The 20,964-nt window shown below is 29.2% G+C and overlaps 1 long non-coding RNA gene across 1 annotated transcript in view; it reads left to right on the top strand.

The window, feature by feature from the left end:
- Positions 1-17,628, top strand: part of LOC107883589 — a 95,657-nt gene extending 78,029 nt beyond the window's left edge. The window contains exons 2-3 of the long non-coding RNA XR_003839908.1: positions 9,654-9,740; positions 17,045-17,628. This is a non-coding gene — a long non-coding RNA (uncharacterized LOC107883589). The remainder of the gene's footprint in view (positions 1-9,653; positions 9,741-17,044) is intronic.
- Positions 17,629-20,964: the final 3,336 nt, after the last annotated feature.

Here is a 20,964-nt window from a genome sequence, read left to right as displayed (position 1 = left end):
CGTAATCTCAAACTCAAATATGAAACAACTATATCGTGACAATAAAACTAATTTTACTGTTTTTCACGAGTTTTGATATAACGACGGTTTACTTTTGTATTACATAATCATCCGTTAATATATATAGATCTCAAATATAATTTTAAAACAAAAATGTGTAGCTGTGTATTAGAATCTATTTGTACAATCGTATAATATATTGTATTATCGTCTATAACGCATTAATGCGTATACAATTTATTTTAATTTTTAATAAAAATTTACCTTCTACACTGAACAAAAAACTACATTACGGTGAATAAACAAATTGATATTAAGAGGATGTCAGCGCACTATTCGTTTTCTCTCTCTGTTCCACTTAATGTACATCTAATAATTTTGTCTCGCCGACAAATTGTCGTAGATTTTTGATTTTAAAAAAAATTTTCACTAACTTTGTATCTGATTTTTGCAAAACATTACTGTTATAGCATTCACCGGCGCGTAGTTAGTGTCGATACTCGATCGGTAGATTGAACTGTTGAAGTTTTTTTCGTTCACTGATACTTATAACTAAGTATTTAATTTTGTAAATATTCGTACGCTGTTACTTCTCTAACCTTGAAGGTCGTTTATTATATTCTGGTAGGTAAATATTATTATAAACTTGTTGCCAAAACAAAGCATGCGACAGAAAAACGTGTTACATGAAATATCTTTTCACTTTTTGTATACATATTTAATATTTAAACAATATTCATGCGCAATAAGTAAGTACTTAAACTAAAATTTTTTTTTTAAATACCAAAATTCAAAACAGACAATTAGTAAATTTAACCTACAATGCTATTTATAACCAATGATATTTATTATAGACAAAATTTAACGTTAATTTATGTCTAGTACTTTATTTATTAAATTATTTAGAAAATAAATATTTATTCGGAAACGTTGAGTTACCTCCCAAAATTGTTCACAATAGTTGCCTCTCATTTAGTATAAAGTTGTGGCTCTTAAAATTTACTAAAATATCCCACGTAAATAGATATATTTATCTGTACATAATCTTATTTAATGTGCTATAATGTTATAAAAATTAAGTTTACAATAACCGCAGTGGTTCATCTGAAGGACTGGACCGTTTTCAATAAAAAGTTATACCGATAATCGATGGTATAGGTTAGAGCACTAATTTTTATTTTTGTATACTCTGAAAGCACTAACTGAGCACTCGAACTTGGTGATGTAGCGGTAATTAGTGCTTTTTAGTCTCCCGCTAAGTTCACGGACCTCTTAGAGGGTGTTTAAAGTTTATTTATTTACTTAATCTCATTACCCAGGTAGCTAAAAGATAGCTTACACTTGAATTTTTGGAAAATAAAAAACGTGTATAATGCTCTCGCTCAATTATTTTTTTTAACTAAACAAGGGCTGTGCTGCCTTTTGGGTTCGTCACTGTAATATATTACTAGGTATATTTAATGAATATAATTTTTTTTTTTTAAATTGCGATATAATTTGATGATTTAAAATATCCACTAATGTACGATTTGTACGTGTCTTACATATTAATACGTATTAATTAACCTATATTTGAAAATTTAAAATCATTAACGAAAAATCTATTTTTCTTTTCGAAAAAATAGACCGTATTTCGTGTGTTTTATCCATGCCGATAAAGTGATGAGAGGGCGTATCCTTCCTGCGCACCTCCCTTTAAATCGTATTTTACGTAGTATAAAATATGTATTTGTATAATATAATATTATTATTATTATAGTCGCATGTTTTGAGTGATCACCGTCGTCGAGTGCCCCAGTATTGGTGAATTTGAGAGGGGCATAGGGTACGTATGCCCCCTTCCCCCATCACTCATATTTCTTTACCGTTTTTATACATTAATATATTTTGAAATTGTAATGACAACTTAGTAATTATTACTGATAAGAAAGCTTAAATTCATAACAGGATTAAAAGTACCGCGGTTAGTATAATAGTATATGGGTCAGCCACTGTTTCTAAGGATATTTGTATTATATTTTTCCTAAAACATCCTCCTAACGGACACTGAAGAGCTCTCGTCGGAAGATGAAAAAAATCAACACTAACAATATCAAACTTATGACTTACTTTGCACTATTATATCATTTTATCACTAATATAAATGTAAAAATTAAATTGTAATTGTAATTTACTGTAAATTGTAATAGCACCTAACGTGCTGAAACATTTTAATAACAATAAATGAAAAAAAAATATATAATACTTTTATTACTATAGGTCACTATATAAAAAGAGAACAGGTGGTTCATATTTCACTCAATGTCCTGCAGGATTAAGTTAGGTATTATTTTTTAAAACGTTTGGTACATATTTTTAGGTAAATAAAAATATATAATTAAACACAGCGTAAAATGATAATTAATTATTCAATGAACTTCGCCGAGAAGCGAAAATAATATAAATTACCACCACAGATTGTATAAAGCCAGATGGCGGAATTTTGCATTTACCGATGAATCGAACCTACCTCAATGTAGTATGACTACATATGAGGAATAAAATATGATGTGCACAGAGTTGTTATGTGTAGAACACAATGTTTTAAACAAATTGTTTTAGACTTGTTTAAAAATTAAATTTGAAACATTTGTTTTAAACGTTTTTTTTCATTATTTAAAATGAATAAAACATATTATGTTTAAACAGTGTAAAAGCCAAGTGAATATTGTCTTGTTTTTGGTTTATTTTTAATAATAAATAATAGAAAAAAGTTAAAGTACCTATTAATTAAAATCCTTCATTTTAATTTGTTTTTTTTTTTGAATTTTATTGAATAAATTACCAAATGTAAAATGTTTTTACTTAATAGTTAATATAACATGCATAGTATAATGTCCACATAAAACATTCATTTAGAAAATATTTAAAATACATTTCAAATACTTTTAAGATTTGAAACAAGTTATAAATAAACAGTGAAACATAATATTATAGTACACTAGTACACGGCAAATTGGCATATAAGTACATTGCATAGTAAATTAAAATTCAAATTATTTAAAATAAACTGTTTAAAACTCAAACATTATATATTTTGTTTAAAACAAAAAATACCATTTTTTTTTTTTTTTTAAATGAAAAAATACACCGACTGTGATTTTACAAGACCTTTTACTATAATTATTGCATAAAATAATATGACAATGGTCAGCAATTTGGCGCGAGTGCTAAATATCAGCGATGCGTATAGTTAATTACCAACGATGTATCGTAAAAAAAACGTTTATCTCTATTAGTTGAGATCCTGATTTGAGGTAAGTTTCGATTTGTTGGGAGTTACATGGCTTGACCAGGAAGTGAACCACCTGATATCAAATATTATGATCTGTGTTATCACAATGACTAACACGTTATCTATCTGATTGATATAAATTATTCGCCGTGTGACGTTTGCCGTTGGTAGGTACACTATAATAGGTAATTACTGTGATTTCGATTCCGTATTCGTAATTTGTCATCTGGACATCAGTCAAAGTTCCAAAGACACCGTGCGATTTTGCTTTGGTTAACATATAGTAAGACTATAAGCTAAAATTTTTAAGATTCTGATGCTGTGTCGATATTAACATGTCTGATGCCCAATAACTTTTATAAGCATAGTGTATATATCAATCAACGTATAATAAAAAATATATTATAAGCGCAGTTTATTTATTATTACCAAACTCTTTTTATCTATTGAAGTGCGTGTTTTATTCGGTTGAAAAAGTTTAATAAGTGATATTTTGATTTTGAAATATTTTAATATAATTGTAATTTATATATTTAAAATGATTAGGTAGTTTATACAACAATGTAATGTTAATATAATTATGTACTATTGTTTTGTGTTGTAACCAAAATATCCGACAGTGATTATACTAAATATTTGAATAAATAATACTGTGCTAATAATTATGCTTATTATTAGTAAACATATTTGAAGAAGGGTATTTGAGGGTCTACTGTTGGGCTTAATTTTAAAATTTTTCTAGGACGTACAAAATCCTGTTTCCACCTCTGCATTTCTATCTATATTCAAATTTTAAATCCGGCCTGCGAGCATGTGAAATAGTCTTAACGTATTATATAATATGTTTTTGTGCTGGGCTGGGTACAGATATTTTTATTTTCTAGCCAATTTTCCGTAACTATTTATTATGTATCACCACATAGAGACGAATAAAATTTAAAATTACATAGTTCACACTAGGCATACAGTTAATGGTTAAATATAAATACATATTTATGATTCATACATTTTCTTCGAAGTGGAAAATATACTAACATCGACAGGTGAAATTATATTTTAAGTTTATTTTAATTACCTATCAACTACCATTTTTCTTCTGGTATAAATATTCAGTAACAAAATGTACATTCTACGCACTTATAGATAGTTAATAAGTTTACCTATATAGATTTTAATATATTTCGACCAAGTACCAAAATATGTGGTGTTTTATTTTAGTCCCCTAAATTACTGCACCCACACTTTAGATCTGATATTTACAAAGCTGGGAAAGTTATTGATATTTTTAACACAGTTAAGTTAAGTTCATAATATTTTTTTTCGATTAAATTGAAAATTCAGTAAATAGACAATTTTTTTTCTGATAATCAGTAAAAATGAAGTTGACAAATCCCATTAACTTAACGTAATTTCTATTAATAATGTAATTAGTTTTTATCTTTAAACACAATTATATGTATTAAGAACTTCTCTTTGCAAATATATGTTATTTTTTTCTGATAATATTTTCTATATTCTGCGAATGTATAATAATTATTATAAAACGAAAATCTGTAATAAACAAAATACGTTTCTAGATAATAGGGATATTCAAAATTAACTTAATTGGGAGAATAAAGAAAAATATGAGTTGATTTTAAGTTGAAGTTAAGTTAATAAGTTAAAATTAACTTAACTTATTAACTCGTAAATTTAACTCATCGCCTCCGACCATGAGTACACAAAGTTAAGTAACTCAAAATCTACTCATACTAACTTCGGTACGTTAAAAAATAAAAAAAAAAGTCCAATAAATAACTTCGAGTGGAAAACTGGTGTTGTCGTTCGAAAAACGGAAGGTTAGGTTCTCCACAGGACACAACTCATACAACAAATCTTAAGTGGTCTCGAGTATATATTTGAAAATTCCAGATATCAGATTTCGGACGACTGCATTTTTGCAGGAGGAAAAAGTGTTGGCGTGCACTCGAATCACTCTGTATATATATATATAGTTTTTTTTCGGTGCGTTATAATTGTTTGTGTAAACTTTATATTCTATTATCTGTCAAACGTGAATTCGTGTGCCTATAACGAATTCATGTTAGATATATATATAATATTATCGTTATGTTTATAATATTCTATAGGTGCACGGGGGTACCTATAGCTAGGCACGTAGGTATTCATTTACATAAATTTGTATGCGAGCACAACGACCGCGCGATAATCCCATAAACAATATAATTGTATTTTTAAAACGACTTTTTTTTTTTCTATTAAATTCTAACTACGCAATAAAGATGGTATCGGCCGACACGAAACGACGGGAAGTGGTCCTGCTGCATATTATAGAGACCGTGTAGTGTACACGTCGTCGAATAGGCACTATTTAGCTGCTACAGGTTATAAGTTAGATCAAACTGTTGCTTGTATTATATAGGTCAAGGCCACCGTATAGTAGCTGGAATATTGTACGGGTGAAATTCCGATCCAGCGTGGAAATCATAATACGAAACGATTCCAAGCCGCTAGGACGGCGTTGTCAATTATTGTTGTGAAATATTTTAATGACTTATTAAGCGAATCGTTTTTAAGGGGTCGGACTTAGGCAATATTTTATATCCGTCGTGAGTGGCGGGTGACTGTGTGCGTACTGAATGATCATTAGTATGCATGAGCTTCCTCAACGTCATATGTAATTCAATGTAAACTACGACTAAAGTCGGATACGCAGCTACGCCGTATGTGTCCTGTCAAGCGAGCTGGCTTGGTTATTTTGTTTACAACTGGTAACCAATACGGTTTAAAAGTTTGACTGTAGTCAATTGTAATCGGTATACTGGGTTGCAACTAGGTTATTACATGATACCGCAAAAGTCTAAATCACAATGCGATTTGATCGACATGACACGACACACGACGTAGCTGTGAATCCTACTTAGAATTCTTGGAAATCCATAACCTTCATAACAAACGCTCAGTCTCACGTCAATATATTTTGCGATAAAAAATGTTTCAACTCCCATATGGCCAATTGTGTCAATGAAAGTCCCAAAAATTGGAAGAAAAATGCACCCGAGTAACTATCAAAGACCAGATTTTCATTTTTGAAAAATATATTTGAATTCCATATTCTCTTTTCTGAGTTATGCGGGAAATGGATTTTCGATTTGTTGTATTGTTTAATTAATATGGCACCAAATCAACTTTTTTTTTCAAAATTACTTTTGCTTTAGTGTTACTAAAAAAAATTGTAATTATGTCCTACCAAACACAGACAATAAGTGAGGAAATTTGAATATTAAAAAAAAAAAAAAAATGAAAATTGAACTTCTGAAATTATATACTTATGTTCTGCTTACTGGTCTGATGCACGAAAAATTACTCACTTTTAATCGCATTAAGGAGCAAGCTCGTGTGGCTTTAATAAGTGGCAATATTTAGACAATAAAGAATTTCACCGCTGTCCGTGACATTTGTGATATTCGTACATAATTATGATTACTGAAAGTGAGGTTTTGTCCGGGAAATTAATTTTGAAAATGTAAGCCCTGTAAAAAGTGTTTCTGTTTCCAAATTAAAAAAATTTTCAAAATCAGATCACTGTACTAGGCGTAATAGTTTTCACGTTGTGCATGTTTTCGTGGAAAAAAAACAGTTTTTGTGCAGGCCCTTTGACCGTATTTCAAGGGCCACACTTTCGTATTAACATGATGTGGATTACTAAAATCGTATAGTTGTATATCCGGGACTATCCGGAAACAAGCAGGTATAATAATAATAACTGATTTTAATAAATAATACAATGTTTATTTACAAAATGATTCACTAAAATTCTCATTTGAAAAAAATAATGTATGTTTTTACATTTTCTACTGAAAAAAATGATTCTTAATAGAATATAAAAATTGTAACAAATCACTAAAAAATGTGTACATAAAATATTTATGGCGGTCGATGAAAATTGAAAACATATTTGTGCAAAATAATAATTGTGGTTATTGTCACTGGTATCACTATTACGACCACAGTAGATATTTATGAACATATATTTCGACTGGCATAATGTAATATCACGTCGGTGGACTGGAGGTTCAAAGTACCTACAGATATAAGTCGTATTTAACCAGTGGCGTTGTGAACTTCATCAACTTATGAGGCACAATAATTTATATTAGTAATCATAAATAATAAAAATAATAAATAATTGATGTATTTACGTAAATGGTAACTGAGGATGATTGGCTTGGTCTTTAGTGTGTAGGTACTTAATACATTATGTACTATATGTGAAATACCCCTAGTCTCCAGGACACCTACCAGCCTTTAAGCCAAGGCACGTGCCTCAAATAAAGTCCTTCCCACAGTATAAGAAATAAACCCAAAAGGGTGGGATATTCATGTATCTCCCATCGTCTCCCTATCCCACATCCATGGATAAGTACCGTGGTGAACCGTGAAACTGTGTGAAAAGGGTTGTGGTATAAATAGAGCTTAAGATTAGTACGAGTATTTTGAAAACTATACCACGTTTAGAAAATTCAATTAATTATTAAGAATGTCGTGTTATCGCGGTTAATGTTTTTTTTATCACAAAATAATCGAGCAAAATGAAAACACCTCTATTTTTTCCCTAAATTTTAGTGGGGTTTATTTAAGTACCTACTGGGGAATTCCAACCACTCCCCAAAGCGCAAACTATAGATCGAATTTTCCACAAGAATTCACCGGGTGCACAAAGTTAAAGCATTTTTACTGCTCCCATCAAAGACGACGACGTTAGACAAGAACAAAAACACACATCGTTGTCAAACCGATATAAAATAATATTCATCGGTCCGTTCGTAATTTAAAATACTAATGAATTCGAATGGCTTAAGCGTGTTTTACATAATTATATAATTTTATGTGTATGTGTAATGTCGAATATTTACATAATTTATATATCTTTAATATGTAAATTATGTAAAATGTCGCCTGTTGGTATATTATTAGTATGTTTAGTATGGCATATACCGGGTGACCGAGCTTAGATCTGCAGGTTCTGTTTCTAAAAAAATATTTATTTGTTTGAATAAAACTTTTTTGTATTATTTTTAACTTTTATTTTTAGAATTTAAGAAAAGTCGCCACACACGCATGTGATGTATCCGTCTTATAAATGTAAAACATAGCAAAAACTGTTTAAGACGGTTAAGAACGGCTTAGGCTGTAATCCAATTTAAGCGATCGGATTTTCACACTGGAAAGAGGAAAATATTGACTATGCAATGTGGCTTTTAATTTTCCAATATCTTGATTAATATGAAAAAATATCTTATTGTTTAAAAATAAATTATTTTTGAGTTTTTCAAATTTGAATAACTTTTTTTTAGTTCTGAAATCAAAAAAAAAACGTTAAATAGAAATTTTTCTCCTCTTTAAAGTATGAAAACTTGGTTGCTAGGCTTGGATGCAGTCTTAGTGATTCTTACCAGCTCAATAAAAAAAGGTCCTAAGTTTTACATTTAGACAAATGAGACAACACATGTGAGTGCATAGCATCCTATTCAGTCATAATATTATAGTCTATTTTTTATGATTATTGTTTGAAATCTCATTGTTTTTGCTAAATTAATTTAATGCAATCTTATATAAACATTTTAAATTCCAAAAATATAAACTTTTTAAAAATTTTTTCTGATAATTTTCAAACAAGTACTTGCTATAAAATCGAAATATTTTGTTAAAAAGTTATTACTTTTAATATTAATGAGTTACTTCATACAATTTTGACGTTTTAGACCGCAAAAAAACCACTAGACTTAAACAAATGTATTTTAAAAAACCATCTTTACAAATTGACTATTTTGAATTATTAAAAAAAAATGTACTTACATCAGGTTTAATAACTGTTATCTTCTATATTAAAAAATAAAAACTTAATAGCATGCGTGCAGAGCGAGAGTCTATAAATGCTACAAGAAATATTAAAAATTATTGATAATTAGAACAATTAAAGTAATTTAATCTGTCAGTTCTTCGTGTGACACCCTGTATATAATATGTATACAAATGAATTTCAATTAAATAATTCTACCACAGTTTTTATTGATAATAATAATTATGAACTTATATTTTATGAGCTGCTATGATAGATAGTATTAATAATTATACGTCACAACTAATGTGTACACTGAACACTGTCTGCCTGCAGTCCATTACAATACTATTATTATAAACATACAAATCCTACAACAGTACGATCATTATAAAGGCGATCGTTTAAGTCCCATAGAAGCTCCGAATGACGACAAAGACAGTTCTGATTTATCGTCCCGCCCGCATTCGGTTTATATTGTACGGTTTTTATTATATTTGTTTAGTGAAATTGAATCGTTTCTCGTTAATGTTTCAGCGGCAGTGTTGTACCGTCTACGGCGTAAACAGTCTTCTCCAGACGACAAAACCTTAAAAAACAGTTCTCACCTCCGTGAACACATCCGTAAGTACCCACGATTTTTAATTAGATTTTTCGCGAATAGTTAATATACAATAAATTATTATTCAAAATAAGACACTTACTTACCAAATAAAAATGTTAAATTTTATAACGGGTTTAACGCTATGTGGGTTCTTATAGTTTTTCGAATAATGTTGCGCCATGAGACCAAAATTTGGTAATTTTTTTTACACTGTCGCGAGAACCAAATTTGGGCCTCACTGATATTATACTTTTATTTAACGATACCCAATATTGGTTCTCATTTATCGGCTTCTTATCGTACAATTTATTATTTTCATATTACATATGTATAGCAAAAAATTAATCTTATTATTATTTCTAAGGCATGTAACCAAATACCAAAATACACAAAATACCAAAAACTTGTTTCAATTTTATACCGTGGCAACAAAATATTATAATCACGGTTGGCGCTCGGCAGCCATAAAAACCTATAGTTGAGAACCAAAACTGAGTAATTTCGGTGACACCAACCTTAAAAAAAATCGTAGATAAGGCACCGCCGATTAGTCGTCCTGCGCAGTATACGTCTTGTTTGATGTTTGATATGACTGTCGTTAGAATAAATAACGTATATATTATAGTATAGATAAGACGACGACGAGAAAACGACCGATGTCAACGCTACAGCTGCGGTTCTATTCAATAATAATTATTAGGAGAATATAATTTGATTACAGAACAACAATTATACCGTACGAAACCTCTGACCGAACACTGAACCGCGTGTTATATCATTGCCAGGCATAATATTATTATAGTTCTATCTGACTGTATTATATGGTGACTGGTGGTTGTCGCCAGATAAATAATAATATAGTTGCCGGACAACATTCCGACGACGTAAGGAAACGACTTACGTAATAATATGGTATATTGTCCTTAAAACTTCAGTCTTTTAGATCGGTCGGACGGCGACTGTCGATTTGTTCGAGCGAGTGATAATAATAATATTATAAATGCACGTCACGCAGTATAATGGACTTTGAAATCGTACCCGGAAATCGACAGAACGATCTGGTAATTTACGAAAACGGAGTGTTTTTCAAAATCAAGTACAACCAACGTCTGCGTGCGTACATGTGGAAGTGCATCAACAGGAGGTGCAACGCGAAGATATGCATCGACAAAATTGTCGACGACCAACACACAAACCACGAAAAACCGTCGGCGAACGAGTTGAAAACGAAACTGTTTTCGAAACCAACTGAAGAGAAAAATAGGTAAAATAGAAAAAATTCGTAAATCGGGAAATACTTAACGATCTTCAAATCCGGAAAATCATCACGACCGTCGACGTTTACAACATTAAACAGTGTACATACCGACAGCGAAAAAAACACTTTCTTTCACTTTTGAAAAATCGTGTTGAAGTCAATGCCGTCCCGACGGAGAATATCGAAGTGAAATGTGTCGAAGATGAGTCGATTTTGATACACCAACTGCAGATACGACGAGTTTAGATCTATGAGTTTTTGTCTGCACCAGATCGTAGGCATATAATTGACGTATAATAATATGTATAATAATTTGATAATAATACCTATAGGAATACATTTTGTAAAATAATTTGTAAGTTTGGGTGGTACCTATGCATTGTATTTTTTTTTTTGCATAATATGATTACTATACATCGATTATTGTTTATGCAGTCTACGGAATTAACGTAAAAAATATCCGGTGCCATTCGATATAGCCGACGGAATCGATAAGAACTCGTAACCACCACCTGTTGGCTGGTGGCTCGTCCAATACCAAATATGGTACATTTTAATCGCGTCCGAAGTATTTTTTCAATCCACACGTCAACGTTAATGAGAATTACGTTACGTTTTGTAAAACAATTTGTAAGATTGGGGAAGGAGTACCTATTCATTGTATTTTTTTTTATATAATATGATTATTATACTTCGGTTATTGTTTAATAAACTGCATTCGGCGGAATTAACGTAAAAAAATATCCGGTGCCATTAGATATAGCCGGCGGAATCGATACGAACTAGTAACCACCACCTGTTGGCCGGTGGCTCGTCCAATACCTACGATCGCGATGGTACACTTTCATCGCGTCAGAAGTTTTTTTTTACAAATTTTTTTGTACAATTCGCACGTTAACGTAAATGGGAATTACGTTACATTAGATTTTTTGTATATTGCCTAACAAACCGATAAATTACAAAAGACGCTAGAGTGGTCAATTTTTTGAAAACTAAATATTTTAAATATAATATAATAACAGTTCTGGCTGGTTTTGAAGAAACCATTCGTGCTGTAACAAAAATGATTTGATTTTATCGATGAAAGAAATTGTATGCGCTGATTCTGTTTAGCTCAATATTGGCAGAGAAAAATCCAAAAATCAGATTACGAAAAGAATATAAAAAACAAACTGAGCCGGAATCGAGTCACGAAAAATGGTTGTACTTTATTTTTTAGGGAGGCATTGACCCAGATTGTGTTTTTGATTGTTTTACAAAATATTTTTTATGGCAAACTGCCTTGACGAGTTTTCGAGATTTTCTGCTGATACCTATTTGCGCCTATTTTTCTCTTATGGATACTTCAACTGAGCCAATCACAATAACAGTTGTGCTACTTTTCGTGCAAAACTCAATTATTTGTTTACGACATCACTGCACCCAATAATCGTGCTGGGAGGGGGCTACATTTGTTCAGAAATAAGTACGATTTACATTTAAGTATGTAATAGATTATACATCGTTTACCTCATTACAAGCTGTGTTTATAGTTGTCATAATAACGAATTTAAATACTTAGCTTTGTGATTTGATTGATGAATAAAAAAAATTACATAACATTTTATAGGTATAGGATTTGATTTGATAACAATATTAACAATTTTTTTCATATTTTAAATTTATAGATTTTAAGACGTATGAACTACTATTATTATATAATTAAATACATAATATATGACATTTCCAAATTGGTGGGGGGGGGGGGGGCTTACGACTAAAAATCAAAAACTTGATGAATTATTGAAACATTACGAAGCTAAAAAATTGTATCTATTTTATTTGATTTGTAATATCATTAAACTTTTAACTGTATAAGAACACATTACTATTGACTATATTATTATTCAAGAGTTTGAAAAATGTATTTATAAAAAATGATACAATATATTGATATTGTATTTATTATATTTTGATTTTGCTTGTAAAATATGTTTAATTTTAACGATACTATACTTGGAGTTATATATTGCGGATACGATTGGCCATTAGCAGGATTTAGATTTTATGGCATTTGCACATATTTTTTTAAAGGCTTAAGAAATAGTAGAGTAAACTTAAAATTGGTTTCATGATTCAAAGAACTGAATTAAAAAAAATTAATATTGCATCATTTCGGATATTTTACGATTTTTAAATTTTAGTCGTATTTCTGAACTCAAAGAGATATTTTGACTTCTTTTTTAATTAAAAACGATATTTTTTGATGAAATAACAATTTAATAAACGTCTTTTTGATTATTGTCTAATTTTAAAAGTAAATACAGATTTAAGTAAATAGAAATACTTCACTAACGAGACGAGGGCAGCAGCGTTTATCATATTTTTCGGTTTGCGATTATCGTCAAATGAAAATTAAAAATGTAAGTAATTATAATATTTTTAAGTTATGAATTGCCAATACGTAGGTAGGTACCTAATAATTAATAGATTTCATGATTTTTAAATTTTAGTCCTATTTCTGGACTTTTTGAGATATTTTGACTTCTTTTTTTATTTAAATAAATGATGTAATACGAAATAACAGTTTAATAAAACGTGTTTTTGATTATTGTTTAATTTTAAAAGTAAATACAGATTAAGTAAATAAACAGCTACTCCGCTGACGAAATGAGGGCAGATTTTGATCGTGTACTTATCATATTATGCGGTAGCGACTATCGTAAAACGAAAATTCAAAATTTAAGTAATTTTATAGTTACTTAAAATATTATCATTTTCAAGTGATAAATTGCCAATAAGACGTACCTAATAACTAATACATTTCTGGTGTTTTTATTGATTTTATTGCATATATTTAGCAAATATTTTTTGCAATTTAAGTGCTTTAAAATGTCAAGATTATTTACCAAAATTATCCCATCATAGTCGTTTCCACTTGGATGCAAAACAAATTATATAATGGTAATGAGCAACTATATCAATATGTTAATATAATGACAAAATATATATAATAATATAATGAAAACAAGATAACTGCAGTTAAAAATTGTTAGGCGGCAAAATCGACAAGTTGGTTTTGGAGCTAGGGGCACCTAGAATAGTCGGAATCAGACATGTACCTGTTGCTCAGTTGCATTTTTTCAGTTTTGACGTTTTGTTAAGTATTTGAAAGTATTTTGAAATAAAAGAATTATTCGTCACATTTCAGATTATTTTTTTGATAGTCGTCGTAGGTAATATTTTGCTTATAATTAAAATCAAATTTATAACCAATTACTATTTAAATAATGGGAACCGGGTAAATAGCCGACAGTCAAAATGTCGATGAAGTAAAATGTTGATAGTCGAAACATTAAAAAGTACGAAACATCGACAAATTGAAATGTCGACTTCCAAAGTATCAAAAAGAACGAAATGTCGACAAAACAAAATTAAATGTATTAAGTATTGTGACCAATTTACTGTGGGGAAAACATTCGTCTATCAATTAATACTACCTATAAGTATTTTAGAACTAAAATAAAGTAGGTTGTTTTTAGAGCTATGGGCACTTATACTAGACGAAATCAGACATGGACCTGTTGCTCAGTTGTATTTTATCAGTTTCGAAGTTTTGTAAAGTGTTTGAAAGTATTTTGAAATAAAAGAATTATTGGGAATCAGACGAAACGCTGACAGTGAAAATGTAGATAGAGTAAGATGTTGATGGTTGAGACATTAAAAAGTACGAAACATCGACAGATTGAAATGTCGATAAAACATAGAAAAGGACGAAATATCGACAAAACAAAATTGAATGTATGGTGGCCAATTTATTGCGTTAAAGACAATCGTCTATTAATCAATATTATAAGAATTTTAGAAGTGAAGTAAAACAATTTTTCATTGGTTTTCGTTTTTTAGTATAAAATGGTCAGGGATTTCTAACAGTAGTTAAATGCGACATCTCGACTTTAGATTACTTTTAGTAATATTTACTAATTAGAAAATCTCTTACCCATTTGTACAATAATAACAATTTTATTCTATAATATGTATAGTTAAAAAAACATGTTTAAAGTACCCTATGTTCTTGCCAAATGCCAAGTTCTTACATATTTCTATATTTTTTTCCCGTTTAAATTTTCTTAAGAGGACGTGATACCCGCATGTGTTGTCTCTGTCTTACAAGTCCATAACATAACAAATTCTACACGAAACACAACACGTGTAGCTTCGTTAGTTTAAAAATTAGAGTAAATTGACCTCTTATAAAATCTAAAGGTAAGATTATTATTTAGACAACCTTATGGGCTTTTTATTATAATTTAAAATTAAAGCGAGCTATAAGTATTTTCAAATTGTGAATAGTCTGTACATTTTAAAGTACTCATAACTCGCTTTAAAAAGTGAAAATATAAAAAGTTCATCAGTTTGTCTAGATAATAATCTTACTTTCAGATTTAATAAGAGGTCAATTTATTCTAATTTTTTAATCAACGCAACTACACGTGTTTGGTTAAGCGTAAAATTTGCTATGTTATGCACTTGTAAGACGGAGACAACACATTTGAAATGTATTTTATAATACACTTGCTGAATACATCTGTATTCGTACATAATATATTAATATCTGTATATATTTAAATATAATTTTAAATGTATTTTTTTACACAATACTGCCCCTAATATATTATAGTTAGGCTTTACAATTTCATGAAATTTATTTTTCTGTGCTTATTTTTATAAAAATTATTTTTCGTTCATGTGAAATTGTTTTATCATCATTATATCTAAGAGTTTATAGTCATAAACATATTATAACAAGAGAACATTTTTTATAGTGATTTGGATCAAATACTGTAAAAAAATAATAGCTAAGAGGGGAGATCATTCAGAAGCGATGTATTTACTGTTAATATTATAATTCTATGTATACCTAAATTATAACTAATGCTAATGCCCTAAAAAAAAAAATTCTTTTATGTCCTAAAAATGCTAAATAATGCACTATAGTTAATAATTTCGATATAAATTCTAATATAAATTTGGTATGAATATTGAATACATTTTAAGGGATTAATTCGATAAGTTATTATAAAATGTTATTTTGTTTGCAGGTTTAGGTATGTCATATATTTATTTACCTGTTGGTAAATAAAGTTATAGTTTGTTAAATGTATAAGTATCATGTAAAAGCATTCAAATTCACCAAAAAATCCTAAAATGCTCGAAAAATATGACCTTAAACTCTAAAATCATCAAAAAACGCAAAGTAAATATTTTTATTCTGATTCAAAAATTTCAGAAACGTGTACATTATAAAAGGAGCATCGCTTAGCTAGATTCGGAAAACAATATGCGAAGTTCGCTGAAAGCCTAATTTATGACCATTAATGTAGTAATTCGTAAACCACGGTAATATTTTACGGTATATTATTCACTATAATATTAATCTCTTTCTACGTGTAATCAATATAATCTCATATTTTCTAATATTCTATGACCAAATAATACCAATAGCTACGTTTAAAAGAGAAAAATGTATTTTTGTCGAAATGCAAACTTTAAATGCTTATAAAAAAATTCTGCCTATGTATTTTTAAAATTGTTCTACTGCTATAGTAACAATATATCAGGAGCCTTATTGCATTAAATTTTCACGCTTTTTTACCGTATATCAAATTGTATTTGACAATTATAGAAGAAAAAAAACTGGTCCGTGAAAAGCTGAAAACGAGTCGAAATATATTCAAAATTTTAACGGTGTATAGAAAATGTACAAATTTGAACTTCAAACGCTCATAAAAATTCAATTTGAATTTCCGGTAGTGATTTTTTTTTTTTTATAAGATTAGTCAAACTAAAAGTCATTCCCCATATTGTTATTGATTTCTTTCTGCGTGTAATCAATATAATCTAATATTTACTTATCATCTATAAGTTATAACCAAACGATATCTATAATACCTATTATACGTGGCTACGTTTAAAAAAGAAAAATAATATATTATTTTTTAGACTGTATCGAAACATTTCAAATTCAGAACCCTCACGATTATACCTAATAACAATAATAATTTTATATCGTTATTGTTGTTATAGACGATACCAGCTACGACGGAATTACAATGTCGTCGGAAAACGGTCAATCCGCGTCGTCCATCGCCGGCAACGTGAAGCCGAAAATGGAACACTTGATAAACAATTTGGACGATATGCTGTTGAAACAGGCCAGGCCCGCTGGACAGGACGAGTACGTCCGCCCCAGCGTGATCGTGTGGAATCCAGCGGCGATGAGGAGGCAGGCGACTTTTGCGCAGGACGCAGGGGCGGCAAACCGGAACGCAGGAACCTACTTCCGGCCCGTTTGAGTGTTATAACAATAAGTTAAATTGTAGTATTACAATATTATTATTATAGAATCGTCACACACAACACGCACTACGCTCAGACTATTATTAATTGATATTATATTATTATGTAATACGACGTTTTATTATATTATTTTCTAAATCATAATAAATGTAATTTTTTTTTACACGTAACTACGGATCTCGTGATTTGTATTACACAACGACGAAAAAAGGTTACGTATATTTTATAAGATATGTGTGTGTGTGAATTCGATTAAATAAATTTCAAATTATATATTAAACAATAATAACTGTTCGTCTGTTAACATGATACATTTATTGCCTTTCAATATTACAAATTACAGTTTTTTTCCAAAAATTATATACCTACCGTTTTCCTACAAATATGTGTGCACCAAAATTATGTCAATTTTCATCCAAATATTAAAATATTGCTTCGTTCAAATTTAATTAATATGTTAAGTTACATGTATAAATAAAAAATATAAAAAAAATATGCAAAATGAAAACTTTTTATTCTGATTAAAAAATACTTGAAACGTGTATACCTACGTTATAAAACGAGCACTGCGTAGTTAGATTCGAAAAACAAGTGTACCGAAATCTCAGCCTTAGTTACCTATATTGCTCGGAATCAGTAAATTGCATCCCCCAAAAAAGAGTCAGTGAGAGCCTAAGATGTTACTAAGAACATTTGATGATATTATTGCAAATAAAGTAATTTATATATAACCTATTTGCGTGGAACTTTGTTTAAAAGTCTTCAATCCTTACCTATAAAAGTTGAACATTTTACACATTTTTAACTACAAAATAATTATTAAATTTTAAATTTGATAAATGTTGTCAAACACTCAATGCTTATAAAAAAAAAATTTTACCTATGTATTTTTAACATTTTTTTAACTGTAACAATGTACTATAGGAGCCTTTTATTAAATTTTCAAGCTTTTTTACTGAATGAATAAAATATGATTGACATTTATAGAAAAAAATTGTAAACTGAAAATGTCCGTACCTAAGCAGCTGAAAACAATTAGTCATAAATCATAATATTTTGAATATTTTATCGTATATAGAAAATGAAAATATGAACATTCAGAGTTACGCCAAAAGCCAAAATCGATTTTATCAAAAACTGATTTTGCGTAAAAATTCCTGTTTTTTCTTAATATTTTGTGTGTTTTTCTCGGAATTTTTGAAAACTACTGGGAATTTTAAATTTTCCCATTTTGAATTTCCCATCGAACAAGATACTGAAGTTGAAAATCGAAGTATTATTTTAACTCCTTATCGTGTACACAGACACCAAAAATTAAGAAATTAAAATAAAAATAAAATAAATTAAACACTGTAAAATCAATATATTCGTCGCTCCACTCAGAATCTAAAATGATAGAAATCGTTGAATAAATTTTTTATTATTAAATTGGATATAATTTATTGTTCAATTGTTTCAAATATGACAACATGAATTAAAATAATTAACCATCGAAAAGGTGTAGGTACGATAATATTATTCGCAAACATATCATTATATACATAATGATGCAGTTGATGGAAGGTAAGTGTTAACATTATACATTTATTAAGTTCAATTTATGTGAAAATGTGTTCCTATTATTGTAACTTGTGTTCAAATTTTTACTATTTATAGAAAAAAGCATATTTTCAGCATACTAGTATTTTCTAACAGCTTATGGACTATTAAGAGACAATTTGATGGTTTTTCATATTATGTTAGAATCGTATTTTTTACATCTAAGAAATCAAAAATTCCCTCTTTAATAATCATGACGATTATAATAATTATATTTTACACGCGTGGTTTCCGAAGATTAAAAAAATATACTTATTGACTGATTTTAAGACCACGCTGCAATTTTTAATGGCCCGTGGCTACTAATATTAACGGAGAATTAAAATTAAAAAATAAATTAATAAAATTATTTTTTGAAAAACGTGTAAAATATTTATTTGAGAGGTACCTATTGTATTAGATACGTTACTTTTCTGTCTTAAATTGATAAATAAAATTGACGAATTTTATGCGCGGCTTGCATAGCAAACTGCTCAATATATTTTGAACGATATTAATAGTTTGAATATATACTCCTAGTGTGTACTCCTGCTTTAAACAGATCAATCGTCGTTCAATACAATACTATGATATTATTCGATTTTTACGATTATGTACGAAAAATGCATTTTCCCAAACTATATAATATACATAATTGACGAGTCGCGTTTAGTGCAACTTTGAAAACAACGAAATACATTTCGTTGCATGAAATATTGTCACAGAGGTAAGGCTTATTGTTTTTGGAGTGACGATACATTTCTGTTATTTATTTTGAAATTTTCTCAGAGCATACTAGAATCATATTAAAATATTTAACTTTTAAAAACCCGAACACGTGTTCTTTAATCGTAGCGATTATACATTATTTAGAAACGTGCAGGTTTCCCAAGAGTTAAAAAATACCAATTTCGGCGATACCATAATATTATATAGTGACATTAAACTGATCCGTCATCATTCAATATAGTTAATGATATTAACTTAATATTAGGTACGGGAAAAGCATTTTATCACACTATACCATCGAACATGATTGACGAATCGTTTTTAAAGGAACTTTGAAAGAAATGAAATAAACATTATTGACAATTTATTGCATTAAATATATTATACTCATAGAGGTAATCAGTTTTGTTTTTTTCGAGTGACGACAATTCTGTAATTTTATTGACTTTATGACATGAGCGCCAAAGGTGTATTAATACCAGTGGTGGATTTAACGGTCTTTTAGTCGGCAAATGCTAACGGGGCCCCCTCTTAAATTGTGTACTGAGGCCCACCTAAATTATAAAGTTGATTTTTTTTTAACTTTAACCAAAAAAAATTTACCAATGTTTAAAAAAAAAAAATAATGTAAATATATAGGAATACTTCAAAAGTAGAAAATATTATAATCAAATAAAGTAGAAAAGATCGAAGTAATAACTTAAAGGTATACCCACGTAAATCTAAGTTAGGTATTCTACATTCTACTCACCACCATTGATCACAAATAAGATTATTTATAATTATAAATTAATATATAATATAACTGATGATAGCATGAAAATGAAACAATCATTTTGTTTAATATCAATCTTTTTATTACTTAACCAGTGGCGTAAATTATGATTTATTGGAAGCCAATTTCGTGATAAATTCGCAACGTAGGTACATATAAATAGTGAAAAATGTGGTAAACAGGGCTGTGAATTTAATGCGTATGCTCTATATTTTTCATATTATGTTTATACATTTAACGGGTTAGGACATTGTTTTTAACTACCTATGGTATAACTATAACTATAAAGTATTGATTGAAAGTTAAAATAAATAATATTATTATAAATAAATTAATTATAAAATTATAAATAGAGGCGACGAGTACCTAATTGCCTCCAAACCACCAAATCACTTGCCAACTTAGCCAACCGGCCCGCCACCCACACAATTACACAAACATACACACACACATCATTGTTGTTTTTGTGAATTATAATATAAAATGGTCATTTTATCATTGACTTTTGTATATTTAGCAGCTCTTAAAATTGTGTGTACCTAGTACAAAAAGTGAAGTGTGTAGT

This window comes from Acyrthosiphon pisum, chromosome X (assembly GCF_005508785.2).
Source record: "Acyrthosiphon pisum isolate AL4f chromosome X, pea_aphid_22Mar2018_4r6ur, whole genome shotgun sequence".
NCBI lineage: Eukaryota > Metazoa > Arthropoda > Insecta > Hemiptera > Aphididae > Acyrthosiphon > Acyrthosiphon pisum.
This window is presented reverse-complemented; position numbering and strand designations above follow the sequence as displayed.